Source organism: Nuphar pumila, chromosome 10 (genome assembly GCF_984573655.1).
Source record: "Nuphar pumila chromosome 10, dmNupPumi1.hap1.1, whole genome shotgun sequence".
NCBI lineage: Eukaryota > Viridiplantae > Streptophyta > Magnoliopsida > Nymphaeales > Nymphaeaceae > Nuphar > Nuphar pumila.
The window spans coordinates 8965657-8973393 of record NC_143258.1 but is presented as its reverse complement, the minus strand read 5'-3'; positions in this window follow the sequence as shown (position 1 = coordinate 8973393).

Below are 7737 nucleotides of genomic sequence, written 5' to 3'. Positions count from 1 at the left end.
CAACAGGTGGAGTAACCAATTCCCAGGTATTCTGTGAAACTAAGGCATCCATCTTATCTTGCATAGCAGCCTTCCATTTGGAGTCTAAGACTGTCTGATGGTGATTCAGTGGTAGAGATTCAGCAGATAGAGCTATGAAGAACTTCTTCATGTGGCTCCCAAGTCTCGCATCTGTAACAAACTTAGAAATGGAATGTAAAGTGCATTGCCTTTTACCTTTCCTGATAGCAATTGGCAAATTATCATCCACAATAGAAGCTTCAGTCGTGGATGAAGGACTCACTTTTGAGGAAGAAGGTAGTGTAGGTTCTGATTCCATAGGAGATCTACGAGCATATACCAGAGGGGGGTCATGATACCGTGAATGAGTGTGAGAGGTAGGAAAGCTTGCAGGAATTGACTCCAAAGGAAGAGGGGGTATAGGTAATGGCATAGCATCACCCTGATCACATAATAATCTGAAGGCAGTACTTGAAAAAAAAGGAATGGGCTCAAAGAAAGATACATTTGCACTAACATACTCTCTACGAGCGACAAGATCACAACATCGATACCCTTTTTGATTTTTTGGATAACCCACAAAAATACACTTTATGGATCGAGCCGATAGTTTATCTCGATAAGGCCCTAGTTTATGAACAAAACAAACACACCCAAATACCTTGGGAGAGATCGAGAAAAGAGGTGTATTGGGATATAGGATTTTCATAGGAATTTGTTCTCCCAATGAGGATGACAGCATGCAATTGATAAAGTAGCAAGCTGTAAGAATGGCATCTCTCCAATATAAAGGAGGCATACATGATTGTAACATAAGATTGTGAGCAACATCTAGAAGGTGTCTATGCTTTCTTTCATCTACCCCATTTTGTTGAGAGGTATGGGCACAAGTCGTTTGCGATTGAATGCCACGATTCTTATAAAACAGTAGTAACTCATTGGTTTTAAACTCGAGAGCATTGTCAGTGCGAATGATCTTGACAAGAGAATCAAACTGAGTGTTTATTTCAATAATGAGAGACATAAGAATAAAAGAAACTTCTGATCTATCTTTTATTAAAAATATCCATGATAATCTGGAAAAATCATCGACAATGACTAAATAATAACGACACTGGGACCTACTGGGAACTCTACTAGGTCCCCACACATCCACGTGAAGAAGCTCAAATAATCTTTGACTAGATGGATTCTGACTTGAAGGAAACGAACTCCTGTGGTGTTTACCCAACTGACAGGCTTCACACTGGAACGAGGCAGCCGACAAAATTTGTGGAAGAGTTCTACGAAGTTTTGGCAACGGCACATGACCAAGATGAAGGTGCCATTGATAAGAGTTGGTGGATGACTCAGACACGGTATGTGCGACTCCCAGTGACTGATGAAGATAGTAGACACCTCCTTCTTCATAGACTTCACCAATCCTGGAACATACAACACAAAGGATCAAAAATCACTCTACAATTATGCTCTTTTGCAATACGACTAACTGACAATAAATTTTGAGGAAAAGAAGGAGCATGAAGCACATCTGTCAGCTGAAGTGACAGAGAGATTGAAACATTTCCTTGTCCCACAATGAGAAATGAACTCCCATCGGCAAGGACAACCTTGTGATGATCACACATGGGGTCTATCTTAGAAAAATTTTGTGAGGTCCCACATAGGTGTCTAGAGGCACCTGAATCAATAATCTATCTACTACCTTGGTGATTCAATCCTTCACCTGCTGAGTAGGCAACATCAGCAATTAGAGTAACTGCGTTCAAACTAGGATGGTGAGACATCAATTCTTTATAATTTGCATGACTAAGAGTGACCGAGTCATTGTAGGAGCCAGTGGGAATCTCCATGTCAAGCTTCACAATTTGAGCCTTAAACACATTTTGTGTCTGAGAAGAAGAAGGGGGTCTACCATTTTTATCCCAACACCTGTCCTCCAGATGTCCCAATTTGCCACAATTGGTACACTGAAATCTACCTCTACCTCCTGTACCTCCGCTACAACAAAGCAGTAGATTAGCGACGACCACATTCCGTCGCTAACATGGTTAGCGACGGATTAGCGACAACGAGACGACAGTATGCTTACGTCGCGAATATTTCGACACTAACTGGCGACGGCATTATTCTGTCGCCAGGTCCGTCGCTAATTGCAACGGAATAACGAGCGCTATATTCCGTCGCCAATCCGCCGGTACTCAACGTCGACCACCGCTTGGCGACGGATTTACTTCCGTCGCTATATTAATATGAATAGCGACGGATGGTTCCGTCGCTAATTCGTCGCAAACATGAAAAAAAATTTAAAAAAATTTATTTGAAAATTAATTACCAAGAACTGTACAATTTCTATTTCCTGTACAATTTATATTTCCTGTAAATAAAAAACAAACCACACAAAAAAAATCATATAACAAGAATCTACAACAATTAATCGTTCCACCTTAAAATTAAGAAGTTTAATTATTTATAATTCAACAATTACAATTAGGAAAAAAAAAAAATAGAACTTCTTCAACACAGTCCTCTAATCATCGCCAAGATTTTGTGCGTCTTCTTGTTCATTGTCTTTATCTGTCCCTTCAGCTCCACTACCCTGATTATCGCTAGCAGCCTACACAAGAAAAGAACAGTCAGTATTGATAAACAAAATATAATGAAATAAATTACACACTATATGTGATTCTATCATGTGCTCATGTGTGATCTAAGGCAATAAAAAAACTCTATATGTGATTCTATCATGCTCATATGTGCTCTAAGGCAGTCAAAAAAATAAATATGTGATTATAGCATGTTCATATGTGTTCTAAGGCATCTAAACAAACTCTATATGTGATTCTAACATGCTCAGATGTGCTTTAAGGCAGGCAAAAAACTATATATGTGATTCGATCATGCTCGTATGTGTGCTAAGGCAGTAAAAAAATTGAATATGTGAATATAGCATGCTCATATGTGCTCTAAGGCAGGCAAAGCCAAAAATTTTATATGTGATTCTATCATAAATGATATATAACATGTTCATATATGTTCTAAGGCAGTAAAAAAACTCTATATGTTATTATAGCATGCTCATATGTGTGCTAAGGCAGTCAAAAAACTGAATATGTGATTATAATATGCTCATATGTGTTCTTAGGCAGTCAAAAAACTGAATATGTGATTATAGCATACTCATATGTGTTCTAATGCAGTCAAAAAAACTTTATATGTGATTCTATCATGCTCATATGTGCTCTAAGGCAGACAAAAAGTTATATATATATATATGTGATTCTATCATGCTCATATGTGTGCTAAGGCAGTAAAAAAATTGAATATGTGAATATAGCATGCTCATATGTGCTCTAAGGCAGGCAAAGCCAAAAATTTTATATGTGATTCTATCATAAATGATATATAACATGTTCATATGTGTTCTAAAGCAGTCAAAAAATTGAATATGTGATTATAGCATGTTCATATGTGTTCTAAGGCATCTAAAAAAACTCTATATGTGATTCTACCATGCTCAGATGTGCTTTAAGGCAAGCAAAAAACTATATATGTGATTCAATCATGCTTGTATGTGTGATAAGGCAGTCAAAAAATTGAATATATGAATATAGCATGCTCATATGTGCTCTAAGGCAGTCAAAAAACTGAATATGTGATTATACCTGAGAGGGACCTGGAATCGAAGATCCCCTATCCTGAACAGCGGCCTTGATCTCATTTCGGAGAAAGGGGGCAACGGTGTATTGAAAGTAGTTATTCAGTGATTCATTAATGATCTCGCGTACATCATCACCAGAAAGAATAGTCGGCTGCTTAGAGCTTATGTCGGCGCAAGAAGTCGGTGAGTCGTAACTGGAAGAACCAATAACTGGTGAAGTGTTCATATTACTCCCAAACCCGAACACGCGACCTTTTTTGGGTTCACCTGCTGCAGTCACCCATGCTGTAGGATCAAATGATGGATGCTGAGTAGCGTCTTCGCCATATCGCTCTACCATCTGTTGCTCATATGCCTCCTACAAAATAATGTTTAAAGTATTCATTAATAATTAATGATAACATTATGATAACTTGCATATATATTGCAATGATTATTAATAGAATTAATACATACCGTTGTCGTTCTCGCCTTCTCTGATACGAAGACTCCCGTGGTCTTCCGTTTATGTGTTTCTACAAACACATCCTTATATGGTACACTGCCTCCTTTTTCTGCTTCCTGCGAAGTTAAATGACAAAAGATTTAGTACACAAGTTTGCAACAATACTTATAAAATTAATATTATATATTGATGAGTTACCATTTTCTTTAGGTGGCTCCCAAATGTCTTAGATCCACCTGTGTGTAGATGGGCTTCGGGCATCTTCGATCGATTTTGTGAAGCCTTCGCAGAGCGATTTTTAAATGCATCTCCCGCCCACTTATCGCACATTTCATCCCAGTAATCTCTCCTGATAGTAATAGGACCATGGCCCTTCCACAGTAATAGATCATCTACTACGCCACATGCTTTTTTTGCTGCAGTCTTCATAGTGTGCAGCATGTCTGCAAATCCATTGGCAGCCACCTTCTGCCACACCTTCCTTGCATCATTTTCTTCCACCGTAGTTGCGAAGCGATTCGAAGCCTACAAATATTTTCAGAAAGTTAGTAGATATTGCTTAAATAAATTAAATATGAAACACATTAACTATGAGGAACAACTGTATACCATGAATGAGGACCACAATCTGTCTAACACCTCCTTTGGGTACTCTTTCCATTGAGCAACTGGTCCTGGTAGATGTTGAAGAAGTGAATTCCTAATCTCTCGTACTACTTCTTGTGGCTCAAACCTCGTGCTGCACATGAATTGTTACACAGTAAATATCAATATAAAATATTTAAAAGATATGCAATAATTGAAAACAAAATACTTACGGTCGATTATCGATATACACTATGCGAATGAGTCTTCTTGTGCCAGCCTGAGAAGACCCTGTTTCCTGTGTTGGCTGTTGACTTGTGTGATCAACTGGTGTAGGTGGGTCGTGTACAGGCGCAACATCATCTGTAAAAAAATACATTAGAAATTCTCAGAATGTGCATTTGAACTAATCAAGCATCTAATTAGTTATATGATATACCTATCATAGGAGCCCGTGAAGATGAAGGCTGAGTCTGGCTACTATTGGATGAGCGACCACTATAACCTCCACGAACCATATTCTAACAAATAACATATGTCATACAATACATTCAAATAATTCACATCAAGTATTACAATGTATTCAAGTCATTCACATCAAACATTGCAATGCATTCAAATAATTCAAATGATTGACATCAAGTATTGCACTAATTCAAATCATTCGTTAATTGCATAAATTATAATACATTCAGATAATTGAAATAATTCACATCAAGTATTACAATGCAATCAAGTCATTCACATCAAGCATTGCAATGCATTCAAATAATTCAAATCATTGGCATCAAGTATTGCACTAATTCAAATCATTCGTTAATTGCATAAGTTATAATACATTCAGATAATTGAAATCATTCATATAAAGTATTACAATGCATTCGAATCATTCCTATCAAGTATTACAATACATTCAAATAAAATTTATGATCATTCACACCAAGTATTGCAATACAACTCATATCAAGTATTACAATGCATTTAAATAGAGGTTTGTAGTATAAGATTTTGCTCACTAGCTTGAGAATTCTTCCTTGTCACTAATTTGACTTTCTTCTTCTTCTTCTTCTTCTTCTTCTTCTTCTTCTTCTTCTTCTTCTTCATTGTTTGCCCATCCACTTGGTACATCATTTGGATCACATTCCTCTATGAATGTTTCATCGGCCAATGGAGATATGACATGCATATCATGCTCAACATCGTGACCATAAGCGAAGTCATAGACATCATCTGATTGGTTCTACAAATCGATTATTCTTACAAATCTTGCAGGGACACCTAATCCGACCTGTGGGATCTACCGTACTGACACTTGCCGTTGCAAATTCAATAAAACTATCGACACCATCCATATATTCATGCGATAACTCATTGTCCACTATCCTACGGTACATCCATTCACGGTTTGCAGTCATTCTGTCATATGATGTTACGAATAGTATCCTAATCAGTTAAAAGAGAACCATCAGAATGCTATGATGAAGAAAATATCAAATTTATCATGCAATATATGATGTCATACAATCACAAGAATTATGATGCATGCATTGATAACTTAATATTTTCATGTGCAAACTATTCATGACACGATACATTCATTTGAAGCATGCTTTCAGTATACAATTTCACATGGAAGACATAATCAAATTGAAAGTAACTACATGTAAGCATGAATACAATCACATCAAACATTGCAATACATCGAAATAATTCATATCAAACAAATGTCAAACATGTACCTGCAGCAAACACACTTCAATATCCCACTAACTACTACCATGCATAGCATGGACTCCGTACTCCAAAAATAAGAACACTTCTATTCTCATACATTAAAATCATGCTCAGCATGATCTCCGAACTCCAACAAAGCAGTCCTAGATATCAACAACTAAGTGAGTGTGTGAACAATAAAGTGTTACATTCAATAAATTAAATAACATGTGATGCGCTTGCATCACTTACTCACCACGGGTATTTACCCGATTTGCATTGTTTTTGTCACTTACTTACCACGGGTGGCGGGGCACAATCGAGTTCCATTGAGAAATCTGCAAAAAACACTGTGTTAAAATGAATATTGAAGCTAATTAGGGAAACACAAACACTTATGCAATGCAAAAAACAACTAAACTGTTGATGATATATCTAATGATGAAATGCGATGAAATAAAGTGAAAAAGAAGCATTGGTGATATATTTTTTTAAACTAGCGTCTTCCCCTAAAAAAAAGGGAGAAAAATTATAAGTGCACTCCGAACCTTGTTTTTGAAGCTTGAACATCAAATTGTAGTGAGAACTCGATGAAAAAACTAAAGGCTAATTTTTCAAATTGCTCCCATGTTTTCAGTATAATTCAAAATTGCACCAATGTTACAAAACTTTTCGCCCAAAGTAGGAAAAAAAAAGAAATTTGATTCTTTCATGCTTGATGCACACATTCATGATCATCACCAAAGTGGAAAAAAGAAAAAAAAAATACTTATGGCTCTGCAAGTTTACACTGAATGTAGGTTCTTAAGGTTAAGGAGTTAGAAAGTTTAGCTTGTAGCTTTTAACACTTGACAAATTTTGCATCAAGAGTCAAGGAACATGTTCTCTTTGTATATGCTTCTTCTCCTGTACTAACCTCACATGTCTTACTTCCAATGGTGTTTTGCCATCATTATATTGCCCTATTTGTGGAGAAGTTTAACATATTGTTAAAATGTGTGTTTCCACTTATATATCCTTGTTCAATGACATTTTCTTATTCTAAGCGTGAAATTTTATATGTTTTGTTCTTATTCTTTATGAAATTCATGGTTGGCATTTTCTAGTGGAATAACAGTGTGATAACCCTTTTCTGAAAGTCTTAATATTTAGAAGTCTAAAAAGTATTGTCATGAGTCCACGTTTTGCCAAAATATGAATTTTACTCAAACAAAGCTGGATCCAAAATGACAGTTTTTTAGATGGTCGGTCATGGCATGAAACTTTTTAAGGAGAAAAAGTCCAAATAACTGTAACAGGAAAAAACAAAAAAGTTTTAGGCGTGGATGAGCAA